The sequence below is a fragment of the Drosophila arizonae genome, chromosome X, assembly GCF_054131065.1.
Source record: "Drosophila arizonae isolate 15081-1271.41 chromosome X, UAZ_ARI_1.0, whole genome shotgun sequence".
NCBI classification, from domain to species: domain Eukaryota; kingdom Metazoa; phylum Arthropoda; class Insecta; order Diptera; family Drosophilidae; genus Drosophila; species Drosophila arizonae.
In genome coordinates this window covers 33,738,282-33,763,139 of record NC_142927.1, presented here as the reverse complement: position 1 = coordinate 33,763,139, position 24,858 = coordinate 33,738,282, and the positions used below count along the sequence as shown (strand labels likewise).

Sequence of the window (24,858 nt, the reverse complement as noted above, 5' to 3'; positions counted from 1 at the left end):
GTCTCTAGTATTTGAAATACGCGTTTTACAAAAGTGTGGGTGAGGGGGTGAATTTAGAGGTGGGGGGTAAATTTTAACAAAAACCGAAATTGTATAAATTGCATATAAGCATACATTCAAAATTTGGAGACTCTAGCAATAAAGGTGTAGAAGATATAATTTTATAACTGGTTTTCGATAAGGTTTTTCATCGATAAAAAAAGATCGGGATGAGTTATCGAATTTTAATGATAAACTTGATATCCGCGCTGTAATTACGAACATTTTACAAAAAATTTGAAGTCTCTAGCTCTTATATCTTCGGAAATCGACGCGTTCAAACATACGGACAGACGGACAGACGGACAGACGGACAGACGGACAGACAGACAGACGGACAGGGCCAAATCAACTCAGCTCGTCACCCTGATCAAGAATATATATACTTTGTGGGGTCTGCCACGCCTCCTTCTGCCTGTTACATACATTTCAACAAAACCATTATACCCTGATTTCCCATTTTCAATGGGTTCAGGGTATAAAAAAAAACAAGTAAGAAAGCTCTAGTCGAGACTGCTCGACTACGAGATCCCCTGAACCCTTGGAGCAATAGATATTTCAATAATTTTTCGCGTCTTTCAGCTTACACAAGAAACACGCACACACACACACACACACGCATACAGACACACATACACACACACACACGCATACACACACACACGCATACACACACAAACGCATACACACACACATACACACACACATACACACACACATACACACACACATACACACACACATACACACACACATACACAAACACATACACACACAAGCACCCACGCATAAACACGCATGGGCTGCAGTGTGCGCTTACTATGAGAACTTAATTGTTTAATAACTTTTTTTATGGACGTACGATCTTCATGAAACTTTCAGAATATAATTATAACATTAATATGCATGTAATTGCCAAAGCACAAGTCTCTAGTATTTGAAATACGCTTTTTACAAAAGTGAGGGTGAGGGGGTGAATTTAAGGGTGAGGGGTAAATTTTAACAAAAACCGAAATTGTATAAATTGCATATAAGTATACATTAAAAATTTGGAGACTCTAGCAATAAAGGTGTAGAAGATATAATTTTATAACTGGTTTTCGATAATGTTTTTTATCGATAAAAAAAGATCGGGATGAGTTATCGATTTTTAATGATAAACTTGATATGCGCGCTGTAATTACGGACATTTAAAAAAAAATTGAAGTCTCTAGCTCTTATATCTTCTGAAATCGACGCGTTCATACATACGGACAGACGGACAAACGGACAGACGGACAGACAGACGGACAGGGCCAAATCAACTCAGCTCGTCACCCTGATCAAGAATATATATACTTTGTGGGGTCTGCCACGCCTCCTTCTCCCTGTTACATACATTTCAACAAAACCATTATACCCTGATTTCCCATTTTCAATGGGTTCAGGGTATAACAAGTAAGAAAGCTCTAGTCGAGACTGCTCGACTACGAGATCCCCTGAACCCTTGGAGCAATAGATATTTCAATAATTTTTCGCGTCTTTCAGCTTACCCAAGAAACACGCACACACACACACAGGCATACATACACACACACGCATACAGACACACATACACACACACACACGCATACATACACAAACGCATACACACACACATACACATACACACACAAGCACTCACGCATAAACACGCATGGGCTGCAGTGTGCGCTTACTATGAGAACTTAATTGTTTAATAACTTTTTTTATGGACGTACGATCTTCATGAAACTTTCAGATTATGATTATAACATGGATATGCATGTAATTGCCAAAGCACAAGTCTCTAGTATTTGAAATACGCTTTTTACAAAAGTGAGGGTGAGGGGGTGAATTTAAGGGTGGGGGGTAAATTTTAACAAAAACCGAAACTGTATAAATTGCATATAAGCATACATTAAAAATTTGGAGACTCTAGCAATAAAGGTGTAGAAGATATAATTTTATAACTGGTTTTCGATAAGGTTTTTTATCGATAAAAAAAGATCGGGATGAGTTATCGAATTTTAATGATAAACTTGATATGCGCGCTGTAATTACGGACATTTTAAAAAAAATTTGAAGTCTCTAGCTTTTATATCTTCTGAAATCGACGCGTTCATACATACGGACAGACGGACAAACGGACAGACGGACAGACAGACGGACAGGGCCAAATCAACTCAGCTCGTCACCCTGATCAAGAATATATATACTTTGTGGGGTCTGCCACGCCTCCTTCTCCCTGTTACATACATTTCAACAAAACCATTATACCCTGATTTCCCATTGAAAATGGGTTCAGGGTATAAAAAGGGGGGATTAAGAGAAAAAAGAGAATAAAACTAAAGAGAATAAAACTAAAGAGAGCGAAATAGGTTAAGACGAATAAAGGAAAGTAAACCAAAACTAGAATAAGTGTAATATAAGATAGATTAAGACAGTAAAAGCAAACAGAATTGTATAAGATAAGAAAATTTGGGGGAAAATATATATAATAATAAATAGATTTAAAAAAAAAAAAAAAAAAAAAAAAAAAAAAAAACAGTAATAATAATAATAATAATAATAATAGCAATAAAAGAAGAAAAGAAAGAATAAAGGAAAAAACGGAAGAAAAAAAAAGGGGGAAAAAAAAAGAGAGAAAAGAAAAGAAGAGCTAAACGACTGGAGATCGTTAGTATAAGTAACCAAAGTAACGCAGAGCACCCAGGCATCAAGGATGGAAGGAGCGGCATCCCACAGTTCGGGACTGAACGTCGGCTGGGTTTACCAGCGCTGCAAAGAAGAATTGATAGCGGTTGCACGAGATCTCGGCCTTGACGACGAGGGCCGCGTGGAGGATTTAAGAAAGAGATTGTCGTCCTACATCCAGGGCGGTAGCTATTCGGCGGAGGTCAAAGGGCGACTGACCGAATGGGAGGCACGATTCTCTTCGGGAGGTGCGATGTCGAGCATGGGCGGCCGCGCATACCAAAAGTCAGAGCCCGATCTGCGAAAGATCCAGGAGAATGGTTCTAGTTCGACAGCGCCGCTGAGGCTTAGCGTACCGACGGCAAGCAGCACGGCTGGGAGCCGGAGGGACGAAAGGTCGAAGGGGTCCGGCAATGGAGGCGAGATGAGTGTTGAGCGTCGGACTCCAGCGCTCTCACCGCCACCAGAGAGGCATCCGCCTTGGAATATCGCCGAGCAAGTCAGGAAGTGGGGAATGAAGTACGACGGTCGGTCGGATCCCCTCGGCTTCGTCGAGATCTTGGAGGAGCGAGCCATAACTTATGGAATCGAGCTGGACAGGATGCCGAGGGCACTGAGCGAGGTGTTGGTAGACAAGGCAGCCAAGTGGTTCCTGACCAGCGGGCTAAGAGATGTGCCCTGGTTGGAATTTCAGAAGGAGTTCTTGGACTTTTTCTTACCTCCCCAATACCTCGAGCGTTTGGAGGATCAGATCCGGGCGCGCCGGCAGCGGGAAGGCGAACCCTTCAAGGACTACTTGATTGAGCTGCGTCTATTGATGCGTCAGGCTAGATACAGCCCGGACCAAGAATTGAATAGGGCCTACGAGAACGCATCCCCAGAATACAGATTGTACGTACGGAGGCACGATTTCTCATCTCTAACGCAGCTGACCCAGATGGCCGCGGAGTTCGAGAACGTGAGGAGTCAACAAAGAGAACAAGGAAGGAAGGCTACGGTGGAGACCAGCTGGCCCAAGCCGGTGGAGGTGCGGCAGAGTAATCCCTTCCGCGCAAAGACACCTGATCCCCGATCCGGAGGACAAGCCGAGGGGCGGACAGAGACGCTGGCGGCGACACAGCCGGCGGAGGCAACTAGCCGGATGATGGCCCAGGACGCTGGATCTAGGCCAAGCCGAGTTTGTTATCGATGTGCACAACCCGGACATTTCGCGCGAGAGTGTCATAACGCACAGGTGTTGTTTTGTCGACACTGTGGTCAGCGAGGCCGGACTGCGAGGGAGTGCTGCGAACGAGACGGCTCGGGAAACGGCCAGAGGCGCCCTCCAAGAGAGCGGAGCGGCGGATTTGTACTGATCCCGCGAAGGTCGAGGCGATCCAGAGCCTCCCATCACCTTCGAATCTCAAGGAGCTGCGGCAGTGCCTAGGGATGGCATCGTGGTATCGACGCTTTGTACCAAACTTCGCGTCACTGGTACAACCGATGACGAAGCTGCTAAATAAGGGCCAGAAGTGGATCTGGAGCGAGGAGCAGGAGGAGGCGTTGCAGAAGCTTAAGGAGAGTTTGACAACCGCACCTATTCTGGCCTGTCCCGACTTCTCGGCCAAGTTCGTGCTGCAAACCGACGTCAGCCGGAAGTTACTGAAGACGGAGCTAAACTACTCGGCCACGGAGAAGGAGTGCCTCGCGATCGTCTGGGCGATCCGAAAGATGCGATGCTACCTGGAAGGCTACAGATTCGACGTGGTTACGGATCACCTAGCGCTGAAATGGCTCAACTCCATAGAGAGTCCCACGGGCAGGATCGCTCGGTGGGCGTTAGAGTTGCAGCAATACCAGTTCGACATACGTTATCGTCGAGGAAGCTTAAACGTAGTGGCAGACGCATTGTCCCGGCAGCCCATAGACAGTTGCGAGCAGGCTGTGGAAGAAAATCCCCCTTGCGGGTGGATAAAGAGGATGCGTGAGAGGATCGTGAAGGAGCCCGAGAAGTTCCAGGATTACGTGGAGGAGAACGGGCAGTTATACCGGAATTTAGGCCATAGGATAGACGAGGAGGACTTTATCCCATGGAAGCTCTGCGTCCCAAGCGGCTTGAGGGGCAGAGTGATGAGGGAGTGTCACGACGCTCCCACGGCCGGACATCAAGGAGTGAGGAAGACGGCAGCACGACTTGCGCAAAGGTACTATTGGCCGGGCATGTTCCGAGATGCCGCCAAGTACGTGAGGTGTTGCGAAACGTGCCAAAAATTCAAATGCGAGCAACAAAAGCCGGCCGGGCATATGCTCACCAGGCAGGTGGCGGAGCCAATGGCGGTCTTGTGCGCAGACTTCGTGGGACCCTTGCCTCGTTCCAAGCGTGGGAACACAATGTTGTTGGTGTTCCACGACGCTTTTGCCAAATGGGTGGAGCTGGTGCCATTGAGGAAAGCGACTACCGCTCTGTTGCAACTGGCGTTCCGGGAACGGATACTCAGCAGATTTGGAATACCCAGGACATTCGTTTGCGACAACGGCGTACAATTTGCGAGCAGAAGTTTCAAGGCGTTCATGGAATCCCTGGGGGTGACACTCCAGTACACAGCGCCTTATTCACCACAAGAGAACCCGACGGAGAGAACGAATCGCACGGTGAAGACCATGATCGCCCAATACATCGAAGGCCACCAGAGCTCGTGGGACGAGCTGTTGCCGGAGATAACGCTGGCGGTCAATTCGAGCGTGGCCGACTCCACGGGCTTCACTCCAGCGTTTTTGATGTTAGGGCGGGAGCCACGCCTACCCGCCGCTTTGTACGAGGAAGTCACTCCCGGTTCGGCGACTAGAGAGACCCGGCCCGAGGCCAAAGGAGTCAAAATGAAGGAAATTGTTGACATAGTGCGTAGTAACTTGCAGCGAGCATCAAAGGATCAAGGCAGGCACTACAACTTGAGACGGCGTGACTGGAGACCAGCGTTGGGTTCGGCGGTGCTGTTACGGCAACATCAACTGTCGAACGCGGGGGAAGGATTCGCGGCGAAACTGGCGCCCAAATTCGACGGCCCCTACAAGGTCGTTAAGTTCTTGTCCCCCAACGTGGTGCGCCTGACGAAGGAGGGCGAACGCAAGAGGAGGGTGGCCAACATCGCGCAGTTGAAGCCATTCCATCAAGAAGATGAAGAAAGCGACACGATACCGGAAAATGAGACCGGGGAAACGGGGAACGAGGAACGAGCCCCGCTGTACCCGACGAAGACAACCAAAGGCCCTGGCAAATCTACACATCTCATCAACCACTAACTTCCCCGTAGAGCCCCTTATTAACGCTAACACTAATGCAGTAGTTAGATGGCCGTTTCGGTCATTAACACGAATAAAAACAGAAGACTAAAGAATCTGAACTTACAGGGAAGTAACAGTATGGAGGACGTCATCGAGATTAGCAGTGACGACGAAGGCTCAGTCCGAGTCGAAGACGCAAGCAGCGACAGCACGGAGCCGTTCTCCAGAGAAGAGGCGCGGAGTCGGCCGAGGCCGAGGCCGAGGGACCCGAGGCTCGGTAGGGAATACTACCGTCGCCAAGAGGGGCGGGCGCCGCCCCGGCGTATACACACGGTCCTCCGCTCGACGGTGAACGTGGCAACCCGGATGGACGGCCTTATCCAACTGGTGCAGGCCAGGTACACAACGGTGTACATCCAGGTGCCTAGGGGGGGCACCACGCCACCACTCGTGGAGGAGCCGCCATCTCCGCCCCGCCCACCGGGCAGCCCGAAGTCGGACGCACGGGGAAGTGCGGAGGACGGAGCCCCGTCGAGGTGGGCGACGCCGACGCCGTGGACGCCAAGTGAAGATGAAGAATTCCCACCGGGAGAAATGGACAGCAGATCCCCGTCACGGGGGTGGGGAGGCGGCAGGGAGCATGGTCCCTCCGTCGAGGACCCCACCCCGGAGACCGCGGCGCGGGACGGAGTGGAGGAAGGGCACAGTGATGTGTCGAGGAGTTTCGACAAGGAAGTCCGAGTGGAAGACGCGAATCCCGAGGAGGACACCGCCACAGACCCTGTTCCCCAACGCCGAACTGACGCCGACGTTGAGAGGGACCAGCCGCCGGAACCAGCCGCCAGGGTCACGATGCGATATACGCCGGGCACGGTTGAAAACCGGCGCCTGTCATGCTCGTCGCAGTCCAGCGCAGAACGCCCGGCAGATCAAGGCCAGGCGTCCAGGCGTAAGCGTCGTCGGCGACGACGGAGAGGACGACCAGTGCCCGCGCGCGAACCGGACGCCCGCGCCCCGGCCAGTCAAAGGAATCTAACGGACGGCGCCGAGGGCCCATCCGAGCGTCGGCAGCGCAGAGAGCGCAGCCAGGCTGGGAGCGGCCGAGAACGCGACCAGCGTCGAGGCGAGTCGACGGAGGAGAGCGAGAAGAGGCGTCTATTGGCAGACATGGCGGAGCTGTTGGATGGATAGGAGGTGAGCCTCGAGGATGCGCTGGGCGCAGAGGACGTGGAAGCGTTGAGGATGTTGCCACTGATCCCCGTCAACTGGAGGATACGCCCTGCTGGTGCCGAGCTGAGCGAGGAGGTGATCCAACTCTTGAGGCGGGAAGTGGAAACGCGCAGACGGCAGCACAGGAGAACCCGTTTCCGGGTTGCGGCGGGGGAACGGTCATACACGGTGACCATCAATTCGTCGGGGGGCGTCACAGTCGCTCTGTCGAAGTAAGGGGGGGGTGTAAGGTGGCCTTTTTGCCCACCTTACATATTGCATTCTAGCTGTCGAGTTTACTGGAGTTTGTAGTGAGTAAGTTAGTAGTAAGTTATATTTGTAGTGAGTAAGTTAGTAGTAAGTTATATTTGTAGTAAGTAAGTTGGTTAGTGAGTTATATTCGTAGCATGTAAGATAGTGAAAGGAAATGAATTGGATTATAGTCATTAAGTTTATATCTGTAGTTTTGTAGCCATTAAGTTTACATTCTGGAGTCATTGATTATTTTGGTAGATAGTAAGTAGGCTAAGTGTTAGATAGTTAAGTAGATATAGGTGTCATAGTCGTTAGCTTGAGATAGTAGGCAAAATTCAAATTAGTGGGCGGGCACGCGATCAGCAATGCAACCATGCGACTCGAAAGCTCACGGTGGTGAATTGCATTGCTGGTCGCGTGGTGAAATCGGCAGAGCGCAAGGGGAAGCTCGAAAGCTGCGCGCAGAGTTAGTGAGTTTTGAGCTCTCGATGTGAGCAGTTGACATCGGAGAAAATAAGAAACAGATAGACGAGGGGTAAAGAGCGTAAGGTAACATGGAATAAAAATGTTAAATGTATCTATAGAAATGATTGCGTACTCATTTGTAGTTGATTTGGCAACACTAATCTACTAATAACAACAACACTAACTGGTGGTTAGAACGAGGGCAATCCTGTTCGCCAGAAGGCCAAAACTCTGGCACACAAAATCGCGTGGTCTGGAGTGAACGCCGGCGACAACGCTGGGCGTTCCTCGATCTGCGATCCACCAATGATAGCAGCCCCACTAATACCCCGCAATATGCCTTTGTAGCCCCGACCCCAGCAATCTAGAGTGCGCTTGATCGCGCCACTCGATCGCTGCAGCCATCCCACGTGCAAGCGTGTGCGGGCGTGGTCGGCGAGTACGGGCTGCGTGGCCATTTAATACATAATGACTCCCCACCCTCTCCCATTTCTCTAACCACGTGTAGTCCCGTATTAATTTACAAATGTCTTGTAAGTTGTGGCCCTGGGCAGACTGAGACTCTGACCCCGGCTGAAAAACATAACCTGTAAAATTGTAACCTTAGCTAATTGTGAATGATTTTTCATTTTTTTTTTAATTTCTCAAATATTCAATATAATATGTAGATCATATGCTGTAAGTTTCATTAAATTCCGTTCAGTCAAAAATTAATTGAAAATCATCAATTATTTGGCCAATTAACAAACGCACGTGCAGCAGCTACAACAGCATCGTATACGTGTGCACACATACATTCAAACTTCTTCTAGAAACATTTGTTGAATCACATCAGCTGTTATTTTCGTTTACTTTTGGTAGATGGCGTTACAGCAGTGAATCCATTTGAGTTTTGCCAGCGCCACTTGCAGAAGTGAGTGGCGTAGTGTGTTAGCTGTATGACGCTCGATTGAGAAGTCGCGGTTCGAATCCCGATCGGTGCAACTGACTTTAACTTTTTTAATTGTTTCAAAATATTTGTATATTTTATTAAATGAGTTTTGTATTTTATTTATATTTTTAAATACATCGAAATTGAAGTTTCAGCCATAATAAATGGGCATTTTTATTTGTTGTGTTCAGGGTAGTATATAGTCGAGCACTCTCGACTAGAGTTTTCTTACTTGTTATACCCTGAGCCCATTGAAAATGGGAAATCAGGGCATAATGGTTTTGTGAAAAAGTATGTAACGGGCAGAAGGAGGCGTGGCAGACCCCACAAAGTATATATATTCTTGATCAGCGCGACGAGCTGAGTCGATATAGCCCTGTCCGTCCGTCCGTCCGTCCGTCCGTCCGTATGAGTGCGTCGATCTCAGAAGTTATAAGAGCTAGAGAGCTGAAATTGGCATGCATACCCGTGAGTACCATACGCAGTACGAGTTTGCTTTATTTTTTCGATAAATTGTCCGATAACTTTTTTATCGAGAATAATCGAAAAATGGATTTTGTTTTTTTAGCCTAATTTGAACATTTATAGAGATGGAGTCTTCAAATTTGCGTTGTATATAAACTTAATCGATACAAAGATTTTGTAATTTACAGATTTTGGATGCCACGCCCCCTTCTCCCCCAATTTGTAAAAGACGCATTACTAGAAACTTGGGCTTTGGAATGTACACACATATTCACCATATGATTACGCTCTAAAAGTTTCATTAAGATCGTATGTCTACAGAAGAAGTTATTCAACAAATAAATTCTCATAATATTGCACACACTGCAGCGCAGCCCAAGCGCAGTCGCTGCCTACGCAGTTAGCAGAGCGCAGGCTTATGCGTGCGTGTGGATACATGTGTATGTATGTGTGCATAAAAGAAGTGCAGAATGATTAGAATATCAGCTTGGAGGGTTCAGGGTATCTCCTAGTCGAGCAGTCTCGACTGGAGCTTTCTTACTTGTTTTTAATTGTAAATACATGAGATAAGACAAAACCGTCATAAAAAATATATTTTATTTTTTGCGGTTTACTGTTTCTGGAGGCTTGCGACAAAAACATACACAATGATTCTGCTCTAATCATCATGTGGACATTAGAGAAAAGATCATTTAAAGAAATAATTTAAAAGAAAATATTACAATTTCACCAACCACATTATAAAGCATTTAACAAAGCTAAAACGTTGTTTGCAATGATTTAAAGTGACACTGAATGTGGCTTTTACATCCACTTGTTATTCTTTTGGTTGATCAGGGTATAAATCCATTTCCACCTATAATGAACAAAACAGCACTTCTCTGTTTAGAAACCGGAATGCGACTGAAAAGTAATTTAGCATCTGTTTTTGCATCAAAAATAAACAGTTTAACGCATTATTTATAAATTCCGCGACTCAACTTCGTATTTGCTCGAGTCTCAAGAGACTGGGCCGAGCAAATACGAAGTTGAGCAGTCCCTTATGCACATTTTTTCGGCGTTGAAAAAGTTTGTTCTACAATTAAGTTCCAATAGTAAGCCACCACTGAAGCCAATGCGTGTTTATACGTGCGTGCGTATGCCTGTATGTGTTCGTGTGCGAATAATTATTGAAATATCAAGTGCTCGATGGGTTCAGGGGATCTCGTAGTCGAGCCGTCTCGACTAGAGCTTTCTTACTTGTTTTGTCTATTTTTAATTAACATGGCTATTCATTTTAGAGTTGTTTAAATCTATCAAATGAATATTTTAGCGCTAGGACATTCTATGTGGTATTTTAGTAAGTATAAACACACATTGGCTGCAGTCTGGGCTTACTATGGGAACTTTATCGTTTAATAACTTTTCTTGTCGACATACTATCTTCATGAAACGTTCTGATTATGATTACAACATGGATATGCATGCATTTGCTAAAGCACAAGTCTCAAATATTTTGCAAATATGTGGGTGAGGGGGTGAATAAAAAAAAGCGTATAAAATGCATCAGCATCTGAAATCGACGCGTTCATACATACGGACAGGTGGACAGACGGACAGTCGGACAGGGCTAAATCCACTCAGCTCGTCGCTTTGATCAAGAATGTATATACTTTATGAGGTCTACCACTCCTCTTTCTGCTTGTTACATACATTTAACAAATCCATTATACCCTGATTTCCCATTTTTAATGGGTTCAGGTTATAACAAGTAAGAAAGCTCTAGTCGAGAGTGCCCGACTACGAGATCCCTTGAACCCTGCGAGTAATAGCTGTTTCAACCACAGGCATATACACACACATCATACACACACACACACACACGCACACACACAGAGATACGCACGCAAGCATAAACACGCATTGGCTGCAGTGGTGGCTTACTAAGGGAAATTAATTGTTCAATAACTTTTCTTGTGGATGAAGTTTCTTCATTAAACTTTCAGATTATGATTATATCATGGATATGTATGTATTTGCCAAAGCACAAGTCTCTAGTATTTGAAATAAGCCTTTTACAAATGTAATGGTGAGGGGGTGAATTTCGACAAAAATCGAAATTGTATAAAATGCATATAAGTATACATAACAAATTTGGAAACTAGCTTTAAAGATGTAGGAGATATAAATTTATTACTGGTTTTCGATACTGTTTTTAATCGATAACAAAATAACGGGACAATGTATCGATATTTACACGGACCTAGGAAAAAAATTTCAATTTCTCTAGCTCTTATATCTTCTGATTTCTCATTGAAAATGGGTTCAGGGTATAAAAAGAATAGTAAACCCGGCTTGGATGGGTTCAAGGTGGGAACATAGTACCTTTCAGTTGGGGACACCTACTGCACCGGTCTTCTTGTTTGCTTCAGTACAATGAATGTGACTTCTGTTCAACTATACAAATATGAAGAGTCATTTTACAAACGAAACACTAATTGTTTTAATATATGACTAATCTTTGAGAAATCATCGATGTAATTAATATTAAATTATTAAAATGTTATAAGCATTTCGTATTTTGTGTACAACTATATTTATTTCAATGCCTTCACTTATGTTTTAATATTATCTTTCCTACAATGCTTCGATGCGATAAAAATAACAATTCCGTTATTAAACAAATCGTATTTTGCAGACTTCCATCAAGGAGAGGCCGTTCCAGGGTTTTATATTTTAGTAGAGGGAAAGTAAATATCTACGAAATTTCAACGGGAATTGTGAGCTGAAAGCTGTTATCTTAGCTAATACATACATACCTTACTTGTCTCTCTCTTAAATTTCAATTCTCTAAAGGGGCTCTGCGCAGACCGGCGACCCACTGCGCAGAAAAATCTATTTTCCATATTTTCTAGCTGAGAATACAAGGTTTATCATGTTCGGTGGACGTCCTTGTCGTAAGTGCATCATTTACTCGGAGTATCAGTGTAAAGACAAACATTAACAATGAAATGCCAAAAATATTGTTATTATAAATATTTATTAAAATATTTGAGAAAAACGCAGTTCATAGTAGAATAAAATTTTTTTTCGTGTATTAGTGAAATACTACCCACCTACATAAATTTGTGTGAATATTGCGAACTACAAAATCTACATACATATGTATATACAAATTATAGGTCCTATACAGGACAAAATATTTGCATTGAAGCGGAGGAGTTCATAGAGAAATAATGTACTCCTACTTTCGGTGAGCTTGTTGCGAATTTTCGTTGAACCTCATAAAACTTCACATCTCAATTTGCTTGCCAAAACCCTATTATCCTAAAATTAAAATATTTATCAACCTCTTGAAACATATGATACATAAGTATACATAAGTATATATACATAAGTATAACTATTATTATCATTCGAGTGAATTGCGGCATGTTTTATCCAGCGTTGTAGTTTTACTCTAATTTCGGAAAATAGCCAGTGACCAATCAACGCACCAGAAATTAATGTTATTTTAATTTATTATCAAAAACAATAAATCCAAAACATTATTTTTACATATTGTACATGCATACATAAAAATATGTATGTACATATGTATAACACAAATATTGTATCTTATATTTACATAAGTATGTTTATATGTAAATTTATGTACATACATATGCATACAGTTTTTATTGGCTCTATTTAAATACTACTGTATGTACGTACATACATACATATGTAGAAAATAAGACTGCACATTATTTATATATTACATATATGTATATATATATATATATATATATATATATATATATATATATATATATACAACATGTATATATACATATATTATTAAATTATATGCACATACAAGTGTATGTACATACATACATACATATGTTCAATTTCAATTTCAATTTATTTTACTCTTTGTTATAACTACATAATTTTGTGAATGGTATTTTACAATATTTTAAGAGTTTAGGCTAATACAAGGTCCTTTTCTGCTAAGATATTTATTTATATACATACATACATACATGACATATGGATATGCGATAACATTATTATTTGGGGACAAAATTATTATTGGGGGAAAAACAAAGAAATAGAAAGCCCCATGAATATTTACTACAAACCAAATTAAATTAAATTAAACACTAAACACTAAAAAAATACAAGTCTTTGCCAGGGCGTTTATACATACATATGTACATACAGTGACGAACTAAATGATTGGCACAGCAAGGTTTTTAAATTTTAAAGCAATTTTGTAATTGTTTTTTAACGTTTTTTTAGTGAAACAAGAAATGTACTAAATAGAATTGGGTATTTATTAAATTATTGCGAAAAACTTCAACGCACTTTTTTAAAAAATTCAATAACCAAAAATAAACCTCGATTTTTCTGAACAAAATTATTGGCACACTAAAAACAAAAAATTAAAAAACATAAAAATGTTATGAAAAAATTTGATAATAACTATAATTAACATTGGGTATGTATATCTTTTAAACTTTAATAATGGCTAATAATAGGTTTGGCATCAAAAAAAATTATTTTTGAGTGACGTCTTCACTAATTTTTTGCCATTCCTCAATAAGGGCTTGTTTTAGGTCGACTTGTTTTGTTATTACCCGATTTGAGATGCGCCTATCCAATTCTTTCCACAAGCGTTCAATTCTATTTAGGTCTGGAGATAGTGGTGAGTGCGGTAACACATGGGCGGTAGCCATATTTTGACGATATGGGCAGAATGCTTGGGGTCATTGTCATGTTGAAATGTGAACGAGCTTGGTAGTTGTAGCTTTTCAGAATTTTTTTAAAGGTTATCACTCAAAATATTTAGATACAAATGTTTGTCCATTATACCGTCTACAAATACCAATTCGGGCACACCTGCAGCAGATATGCAACCCCAGACCATCGCGCCACAACCACCATGCTTAAGGCTTGCCGTAATTTTGATTTTGTAAAACGAAGTATTCGGCATTCTCTAAGCAGTTTAACGCCCATCCGATCGAAATATATTGAATTTCCACTCATCACAGAAGAAGACTTGACTTCAATAACCAATAATCCTTAGCGTACTCCAAACGCTTTTTATACCCTGAACCCATTTTCAATGGGAAATCAGGGTATAATGGTTTTGTTGAAATGTATGTAACAGGGAGGAGGCGTGGCAGACCCCACAAAGTATATATATTCTTGATCAGGGTGACGAGCTGAGTTGATTTAGCCCTGTCCGTCTGTCTGTCCGTCTGTCCGTATGTATGAACGCGTCGATTTCAGAAGATATAAGAGCTAGAGACTTCAAATTATTACTTCAAGTAATTACAGCGCGCATATCAAGTTTATCATTAAAAATCGATAACTCATCCCGATCATTTTTTATCGATAAAAAACCTTATCGAAAACCAGTTATAAAATTATATCTTCTACACCTTTATTGCTAGAGTCTCCAAATTTTTAATGTATGCTTATATGCAATTTATACAATTTCGGTTTTTGTTAAAATTAACCCCCCACCTCTAAATTCACCCCCTCACCCTCACATTTGTAAAAAGCGTATTTCAAATACTAGAGACTTGTGCTTTGGCAATTACATGCATATTATATGCATATTCATGTTATAATCATAATCTGAAAGTTTCATGAAGATCGTACGTCCACAAAAAAAGTTATTAAACAATTAAGTTCTCATAGTAAGCGCACACTGCAGCCCATGCGTGTTTATGCGTGGGTGCTTGTGTGTGTATGTGTGTCTGTATGCGTGTGTGTGTATGTGTGCCTGTGTGTGCGTACGTGCCTGTGTGTGTGTGTGTGTGTGTGTGCGTGTTTCTTGTGTAAGCTGAAAGACGCGAAAAATTATTGAAGTATCTATTGCTCCAAGGGTTCAGGGGATCTCGTAGTCGAGCAGTCTCGACTAGAGCTTTCTTACTTGTTATACCCTGAACCCATTGAAAATGGGAAATCAGGGTATAATGGTTTTGTTGAAATGTATGTAACAGACAGAAGGAGGCGTGGCAGACCCCACAAAGTATATATATTCTTGATCAGGGCGACGAGCTGAGTCGATTTGGCCCTGTCCGTCTGTCTGTCTGTCGGTCTGTCCGTCTGTCCGTCCGTCCGTCTGTCCGTCTGTCCGTATGTTTGAACGCGTCGATTTCCGAAGATATAAGAGCTAGAGACTTGAATTTTTTTTTAATGACCGTATATACAGCGCGGACGTCGAGTTTGCTTTTAAAATTCGATAAATCATCCCGTTATGTTTTTATCGAGTAAAAACATTCAAGTTCAAATCAGATGCCTCTATAGCTAATTGTGAATGATTTTTCTTTTTTTTAAATTTTTCAAATATTCAATATAATATGTAGATCATATGCTGAAAGTTTCATTAAATTCCGTTCAGTCAAAAATTAATAAAACATAATCAAATATTTGGCCAATTAACAAACGCACGTGCAGCAACTACAACAAAAACATCACATCAGCTGTTAGTTTCGTTTAGTTTTGGTAGATGGCGCAGCAGCAGTGAATCTATTTGAGTTTTGCCAGCGCCACTAGCAGGAGTGAGGTGGCCTAGTGTGTTAGCAGCATGACGCCCGATCGAGGAGTCGCGGTTCGAATCCCGATCGATGCAACTGATGTTAATTTTTTTTTAATTGTTTCAAAATATTTTTATATTTTATTAAATGAGTTTGGTATTTCATTTAGATTTTTAAATACATCGAAATTGAAATTTCAGCCATACTAAATGAGCATTTTTATTTGTTGGGTTCAGGGTAGTATCTAGTCGAGCACTCTCGACTAGAATTTTCTTACTTGTTTTTATAAGCATCTTTGATGCACGGTTTTCGTCTAGCCATACGCACTTTGTATTTGACCATGTGCAGTACTCTTCGTTTCGTAATCGGGTGCATATCGTTCCCCATTTCTTTTGTAACTTCAGCAGAAATCTGTGTAGATGTTATTTTGGGATTCACATGCACCTTTCGAACGATTTTCCTGCATTCATGGCTGTTCAACAACTAAAGGCGACCTGTATGTTTATGAACTTTGCAGATTGCGGGCTTCCTTGGAGCACTGCACGTAGCTTCGAATAGAAAATCGGTTTCTTTCTATTATCTCTCTGGTTTATGCATAAAATTTGCCTTGATCATCCAAATGCAGGATCATTTTCCTCTGAGCTATCGATGTCTCTTTTAGCTTATTAAGAAAAGTAAAAAAATATGCTAAATTCTTACAAAATTTTTTATATTTAAATTCAAATTTGCAAAGCTTTAAATAAAGAAACATAACATATAGTGCAATGCAAAATGGTTTTGCACAATCGGTCAAATTGTTAAAAAAAAAAAACAAGTAAGAACGTTGCAATCGGGCGATACCGATAGCAGAAGACTCATTCACAGCCCAAACGCTGTCAACCAGAGTATATAGTGCAATTTTGAAGTCTAGTGCGCAGCAAAAAACACGGCATGATGCCATTAAAATTGGAAAATCATCGATAGCTATTGCATTCAAATTACATACATATATAATTTATACAATTTTGATTTTTATTATACCCTGAACCCATTGAAAATGGGAAATCAGGGTATAATGGTTTTGTGAAAAGTATGTAACAGGCAGAAGGAATCATCGCAGACCCCATAAAGTATATATATTCTTGATCAGGACGACGAGCTGAGTCGATATAGCCCTGTCCGTCTGTCCGTCCGTCCGTCCGTCCGTCCGTCCGTATGAGCAAAAGGATCTCAGAAGATATAAGAGCTAGAGAGCTGAAATTTGGCAAGCATACTCGTGTATACCATAGGCAGTACAAGTTTGCTTTATTTTTTCGATAACTCATCCGATAACTTTTTTATCGAGAATAATCGAAAAATCGACAATGTTTTTTCAGCTTATTTTGAACACTTTTAGACCTGGAGACTTCAAATTTGCGTTGTATATAAAGTTAATCGATACAAAAATTTTGTAGTTTACAGATTTTGGATACCACGCCCCCTTCGCCCCCAATTTGTAAAAAACGCATTTCAAGTACTAGAGACTTGTGCTTTGAAATGTACACACATTTAAGCCATATGATTACGCTCTAAAAGTTTCATTAAGATCGTATGTCTACAAAAGAAATTATTCAACAAATAAATTCTCGTTATATTGCCCACACTGCAGTGCAGCCCAAGCGCAGCCGCTGCTAGCTGCGCAGTTTGCAAAGCGCGTGCTAATACGTGCATGTGTATGTATGTGTGCATAAAAGAAGTCCAGAATGATTAGAATATCAGTTTGGAGGGTTCAGGGTATCTCCTAGTCGAGCAGTCTCGACTGGAGCCTTCTTACTTGTTATATATTTATATCCATACATTGGATACCGGCTTCAAGCTAACAGCAGATCAGCGCGATCTTCCTATGCTTGTGCACACACTCATCGTCTATTCTATGCGTACAGACAGAAGCGCGCCTTTTCTCACATTCTTAGAATTTCGATTGATTTCTGGACTTTCTAGCCGTTACTGTAGTTTTGTCTGATGACGCTCTCTTATTAAGCTATTCTATTTTAGCAACTGAGTGCTCGAGTAAAGCAGTGGCGCGGGTGCTAAGGGCGACGCAAGTAATGTTAGAGTAGGGGAGGTTCGAACCTTTACTGTGTTATTTTTTTTATTTTTTCATACATATTTCGTTTTTTATAAAATAGATATTTTATTGGGAAGGTGCGAGCTTGACTGAATGGCACTTAATGCTTTTCATTTTCTTAGTCTAATAATTTTATAAGTTTAAATTTGTTTCTTCTTAAATACATACATATGTATATATATATAATTATATATGTAAGCCTGTACGCATAGCATCAAGCATTCCAGCCTTATACACGCGCTCATTTGTATGTGTGTATGTATGTACACATAAATGCGTGCTCTATCATATTCTAAGAATCCCGTTGCGATTGATTTGTCTTTGCATTGTTTTTGAATTTCCAGCCGCTACACTGGCTTTTCTTTGCTATGCGGCGTCATAACAATAATGCGATTTCGTTTTAACTACTCTTGATCGAAACGACGCGAAGGTGCTGTAGGCTGAAGCGCCGACGATCTTTATTTTAGCTATTTTGACAAACATGCTGTTTGGGTTGGGGGCGAGTTCAAATCCCGCTGAAAACACTTTTTTTATAAATTGCAAATTTTTTTTATTTTAGCTTTTTTATATTTTATTAATTTTATAAAAATGTTTCCTTCCGTGCTATCAATGCCTATTAAGCCTACTTATGTGTACAAATACATAAATAGATAGCTGACGCATATAAATGTCGCAATTCGGGCACTGTAAATGCCGATTGCCACGCCCCTAGTGGCCGTAGACTCCTCAATTTTAGCCAGTTTTTAGAACGAGAAACCGGTTACCTAAATGCAAAATTTGAATTCTTACGCTCAAAAAATGTGAAAATTACAGGGTATTTATCCATATGCCACGCCCCTAAAGAGGCTTAAAAATTAGTTTTGGGGCATCGATAGAGGAGGCCACCAGTAACTTAACTATCCAAATTTGAAGCTTCTAGCTCTTAAACTGTAGGACATATAAACTTTTGCGGTTTGCCACGCCCCCTATAGGCGGACATATATCTGCCATAGCTCGTTGGACGTGGGTGGTCAACCCAAATATACAAAATTTCAGGTCTCTAGCATCAATAGTGCCTAAAATATAGCAGAATTCGAAAAATCACTATATCTTCATTGCCGATTTGCCACGCTCCTAGTGGGCGTAGATATATAATTTTTTCACCAATCTTCATAGAATTAAAACATCAGCTTACATGCAAAATTTCAGCATTCTAGGTTTATAACTTTAGGAGATACAGTTTTATCCGATTTGCCACGCCCCTAATGGGCGGAGATATATCCGCCATAGCTTGTGATCTTGGGTGATCGGCGCGGACCTACATATCAAATTTCAGCTTTCTAGCTCTTCAACAAACATGATTTCTGGTATATCGAAAAATTCATTTTCCGATTTGCCACGCCCCTAGTGGGCGGATCGGGAAAATTTTAACACTTTATAAATCGGAGATATACACGAGTGTGTGTTCTAAATTTCAAGTCTCCAGCTTCAATAACGCCGAAATAGATTGCGTTCATACGGACAGACGGACGGACAGCAAGACGGAAGTTTTTCGGAATATTTTTTTGTGTAACTTAAAAGATCCTCTATCCTATTTGGTTAATTTTTTGTTTCATCAAAAAAACGTTTCAAAATATTTGAAAAATTGCTATAAAGTTTTAAAGCCTTGCTGTGCCAATAATTTAGTTCGTCATTGTATGTTAATATGATGATTCCTGACACTTGGTTATGAATTTTTGCGATAGTCGCGATAGTCTAATGTCTACCAGTTCAGTATTGGCTCGACAATGTAAATCAATCGTAGAATGATGCTAAGGAAGCTTAAAGATAAGCTTCAGGACTTTATTTTGCTTGATTCGCAACTGGTTTATGTGACATTTGGCTATATCTGACCACATTGACCTAAACAGTAAAATAAAAGCGTATCAACAGTATCCTGCATGTATTTAGATACAATCATATATACCACGGTTACGGTTCGAGTCTTTCAGCTTACACAAAAAACACGCATACACACACACACACACACACACACACACACACAGAGAGTTCGAGTTGCGTTTTCACGGAGTGCGGTCGATGTCATCGTGGTCCATCGTAGACAATAGCTTGAACTGTGTTTCCCCTGTGAAAGTGGAAAGAACTGAAGTCAACGTGTTTGCTGTGGGCGCGACGTACCCAGCGACCTCAAAAAACTACCAGAGACTTACTGCGCGGCGGTTCGTGGAATTCCCAAGCGGTATAATTCGGTGGTGCAAGAGAGGGGGGGGGGGGGGGGGCGATAGCGTCAGTGTTTTGGCGTCAGGGCTTCTTTCCTTTCCTTGTCTTTTGTGGGCGCGTAAATTTTGTTACTTTAGGCGTCACACTTGCGCAATAATAAAAATCAGGTGCATTCACTCTAACAGCTGTTAGTAGTGCTGGAAATTGCATCGGGCAATCAGCTGCTCACTAACGTTGGTGAGTTGCTAAGCCTTAGCAAAGACAGCAACCTAGCTGCTGGAGTGAAGTAGCAGTTATTAAAAGTAGTGCATACTTTCGGGCTCTCGCTGTAGTCAAGTTGAGTTTAAGTTACTGCGGGTTGTAAACTCAGATTATAGTAGTAGCCATTGCCCACTACAGGCTTCACGCCGTGGTAGTCGGAGCAGAAATGGATGCCATGATGGAGGACGAGCTGCAAGCTTTTGCGCGTCGTTCCTCGTTGCAGCGATCGCCGCAGCAACAACAGAGGGTGTTGGCGCAGCCGTCGACTTCTAACCAGGCTCCAGTGGATGAGTGCCAGGCATCCAAGTCACTAAAAGAAGCGTTAGCTCAAATAGGAGCTACACTAGAGGGTTTGTCTGCCTTATTTGGGGGTCACCGGCATATAAATGCCTTAATGAGAGAGGAGCTGGCTAGGCTGGTCAGCCTTCACAAGACGGCCGAAGCGTTCTGCAACCGTTCGGTTAAAAACTGTGAGGTGCAGACCACGCCACTCAAAAAAGTAGGCGAAAACGTTAAGGCAGCGAGCATTAGTGCTACAGTAGGTAGCAATACTCCCAAGCGGTCGAGGGAAGTTGCCTCCGAACAGAGGAAAACTCCCTCAAAAAAGCCGAGGCCCAATAGAAGTGCAGCGAACCCAAAAGAACCAATGGCTCTACGGGCTTCAGCTGAATCTGAAACTTCAAACCAGGCCGCCCGACAGACAAACCAGAGCAGCTGGACAGTCGTCAAAGGGCGAAAGCCTATGCAAAAACGTCCCAGGACTGACGCGATTGCGATTTCAGGCGTAGGGGGTTGCAGCTATGCGGACATGCTTCGTGTAGTTAAAAACGACCCAAATTTGAAGCATCTGAGCAGCGACGTTCAAGGCATTAGGAAGACAGCTAAGGGGGACCTTTTACTGCAACTGATTAGGAAGCCGGAGCATAGCGCTGAGGCTCTGCACGAAGCTGTAGGCAAGGCCTTAGGAGACCGAGCGGTAGTTAAAACACTTACCAAATCGGCGCAAGTTGAGATTCGCGATCTAGATGAGTTAGCGACCAAAGAGGAGATCTTGGAGGCAATTAGGGTGGAGTTGAAGGATAGCTCACTCCCCATTGAGGCTATCAAATCGCTTCGGCCAGCTTTTGGTGGACAGCAAAGAGCTACGGTTGCTCTTCCAATTGGGAAAGCTAAAACTCTGCTCGAGCTGCCCAAAATTAGAATAGGATGGGTAGTTTGCCGTAGCCGAGCCGTGGAGCAGCTTAAACGCTGTTTCAAGTGCCTCGATTACGGTCATATGGCAGCAAACTGCGGCAGCGACTGTGACTTAAAGGGCGCCTGTTTCAGCTGTGGAGAGATGGGTCACAGTGCCAAAGCATGCACCAAGCCACCAAAATGTAGCCTCTGCATCCGGAAAGGTGAAAAGCAGACGGACCATTTAGCAGGCAGCTTCAAGTGCCCATCTTACCGTGAAGCTGCTCGTAAAATGAAATGTTAAGGTTTTTGCAGCTTAACTTAAATCATTGTGTTGCTGCCCAAGATCTTCTAGAGCAGACCATTAGGGAAAAATGTATGGATGTAGCTTTTCTCAGTGAGCCTCACCACTGTAGAACCAGCTGCCCTAGGACATGGTCAACAGACGTTAATGGCAAAGCTGCGTTGTGGGTATGCGGCAACTCAACGAACGTACTTTCGAATGTTAAGTCATTCAATGGGTTCGTACGTGGCCGATATGGTAGCTTGTGGCTTTACAGTTGCTATCTGGCCCCCAGCATGCAGCTCAGTGAATTCACGACGGTGCTCGAAGAGCTTGCCGAGGATGCTAGGGGTCGGAAGGCCATTATAGCTGGAGATTTTAACTCCTGGGCGCTAGAATGGGGTAGCCCCACAACAAATGCCAGAGGTCGTATCCTACTGGAGATCTTCGCGACACTAGATGTTGCACTGCTCAACACTGGCCATGAGTACACCTTCAGTCGGGCGGGATACGGGTCTGTTATCGACATTACTTTTGTCACTTCATCCCTCTTTCGGGGAGCAACATGGAGCCATTGCGATAGCTATACAGGCAGCGATCATACGGCACTTCTGTTCACAATAGGTGAGCCACCTGCCAGGGCGTCAACATTGTGGAGGGAGTCGTATCGGCTAGATACTTTTGATCCCGCGGTCTTTTCAGAGGCCATTCAGTCTCTAGGTACAATTGGTAATGCTGAGGCCAGAGCATGCCAAATGGTAGCCCAAATACAGTGTGCCTGCAATAGCAGCATGTTACGTCGCAAGCAGTTCACGCGACAACATGATCCTACGTATTGGTGGAATACGCAAATAGGTGACATTCGTCGCAAATGCATCCAGTCGAGAAGAAGCTACCAACGGGCTCGCGGTAGGTCTACGTTTTTTGAGAAACAGTTAGCTTACCAGGCAGCTAGAAGACAGCTGAAGAAGGCCATTCGGGCAAGCAAAAGAGAATGTTTTTTACAGTTGTGCGACTCAGAATATGACCCTTGGGGCAGGGCATATAAGATAGTAGTTAAAAGACTATACGCAGGTAGACAGGTGCAGCCTACGGATTGTCTGGAGCTTAAATCGATTGTGGAAACACTCTTTCCAGAAAGTTTAAGCTCCATTCACGCCCCTGAGTCCGAGTCTGCTGATCAGGGTTCAACGAGCACTGAAATTGTTTTAGTTACAGAGGAAGAAATATCAGTAGTTCTCCGAGGTCTTAGAACCAACACAGCTCCAGGGCCGGACGGGATCCCAAATCGTGCGCTAAAGCTAGCCCTCGCCTTGCACCCAAGTACGTTCGAATTTAACGAATGCCTGATCCAAGAGACGTTCCCGGCAAAATGGAAAGCCCAGAATCTGGTATTGCTACCCAAGGCTGGCAAACCACCAGATGAGCCATCTTCGTACAGACCGATCTGTCTCTTAGACACCATGGGAAAGGTGTTTGAGAAACTGATCTGCTCTAGGCTGGAGACTGCGATTGCAAGCGCCGGAGGCCTGTGACCAAACCAATTTGGATTCCGGAAGGCCCGGTCAACAACGGACGCGCTTAACAAAGTCGTTGGTCTGGCCACTTCCGCTATTCAAGGCACCAGATGGAGGCAGGGGACGAAGGAATACTGTATCATCGCGACCCTGGATGTAAGGAATGCCTTCAACACAGCTAGTTGGGATATGATACTGAATGCGCTGTCACAATATAATATCCCTAAATATCTAAGAGAGATAATAAAGAGCTACTTCAGAGGAAGAACACTGGTATACAACACGAGTGAGGGTCCCCAAACTCATACAGTGTCAGCTGGAGTACCCCAAGGCTCAGTGCTGGGGCCTCTCCTATGGAACATCATGTACGACGGCGTACTGCGCTTGGAACTACCAGCAGGCGCGCACACCATTGGCTTTGCTGATGATGTAGCTGTCGTAGCCATAGGAAAGGAGCTCAAAGATACAGAGGATATGTGCAGCGAAAGTATCAATCGCATACGAAGCTGGTTGACAGGAGCTGGGCTCGAGCTTGCGGCACACAAGACCGAAGTTGTACTAGTCAGCAGTCGCAAAAGAGTGGAAACTGCCAATATAAAGATCGGCAGCGTCACCATTGCGTCAAAGAGGGCGATAAGATATCTTGGTGTCATGATAGACACAAGATTAACTTTCCGCGAGCACTTAGAATATGTGCATAAAAAGGCAGCTGATTCTTGTAGAGCTCTCTCGAGAATCATGCTTAACACGCGGGGACCTAAACAGCAACGACGTCACCTCCTAATGAGCGTCATTAGGTCTGTCATCCTCTATGCTGCGCCAATATGGGCAAGAGCGATGGCAACGCCGAGCTACAGCCGAGGCATTTGCGCGATCTACAGGCTGAGCGCAATCAGAGTCAGCTGCGCTTTCAGGACTATCTCCGATGACGCGGCGCTCGTCATAGCCGGTATGGTGCCACTGGAGTATTTGGTCGCCGAGGCCGTGGAGCGGAATTCGCACGGGCCTACGCGACTCAACGCTGTCCGGGCGAACAGCATCGCACGATGGCAAAGAAGGTGGAATAGCTCAGCTAAAGGGCGGTGGACGCACAAGCTCATCCCGGAGCTTGAACCATGGGTTAACCGCAAACATGGCGAGGTTAGCTTCTACCTTACGCAGATCCTCTCGGGTCATGGATGCTTTCGGAGCTATGTGAAGCGCTTTGGCCACGAGGAATCTGACGAGTGCCCCTGGTGCGAGCGAGGGCATGTGGAAGACGCCAACCACATTCTTTTCGAATGTGGACGGTTCCTGGAGGAGAGGCGTCGTCTGGAAGAGGCAGTGGGCCGCTCCATCAGAGCGGACAACTTAGTCAACGCCATGCTGGAATCGGAGGAAGCTTGGGAACTAACAAGCACCTTCGCGGCCACGGTGATGATGGAGCTCCGCAGAGTCGAGCGATCGAAAAGACGAGCTGTCCCAGGCTAAGGTAGCGCATAGTGCTTGCGAAGCACACATGTGAG

At 43.5% G+C, this 24,858-nt stretch overlaps 1 protein-coding gene across 10 annotated transcripts in view; it reads left to right on the top strand.

Annotated features, from left to right (window-relative positions):
* Nucleotides 1-12,116: 12,116 nt before the first annotated feature.
* The window catches only part of LOC108617795 (regulator of G protein signaling 7), a 150,585-nt gene continuing 137,843 nt past the window's right edge, over nucleotides 12,117-24,858 (top strand). For 7 of the 10 annotated variants that reach the window (XR_016271179.1, XM_089474979.1, XM_089474978.1 and 4 more), the window contains exon 1: nucleotides 12,412-12,551. The gene's annotated coding sequence lies outside the window, so the exon portion shown is untranslated. Of the gene's footprint in view, nucleotides 12,256-12,411; nucleotides 12,552-24,858 lie in introns of those variants that run through there. The other 3 variants (XM_089474974.1, XM_089474976.1, XM_089474975.1) reach the window with 3 other exon arrangements.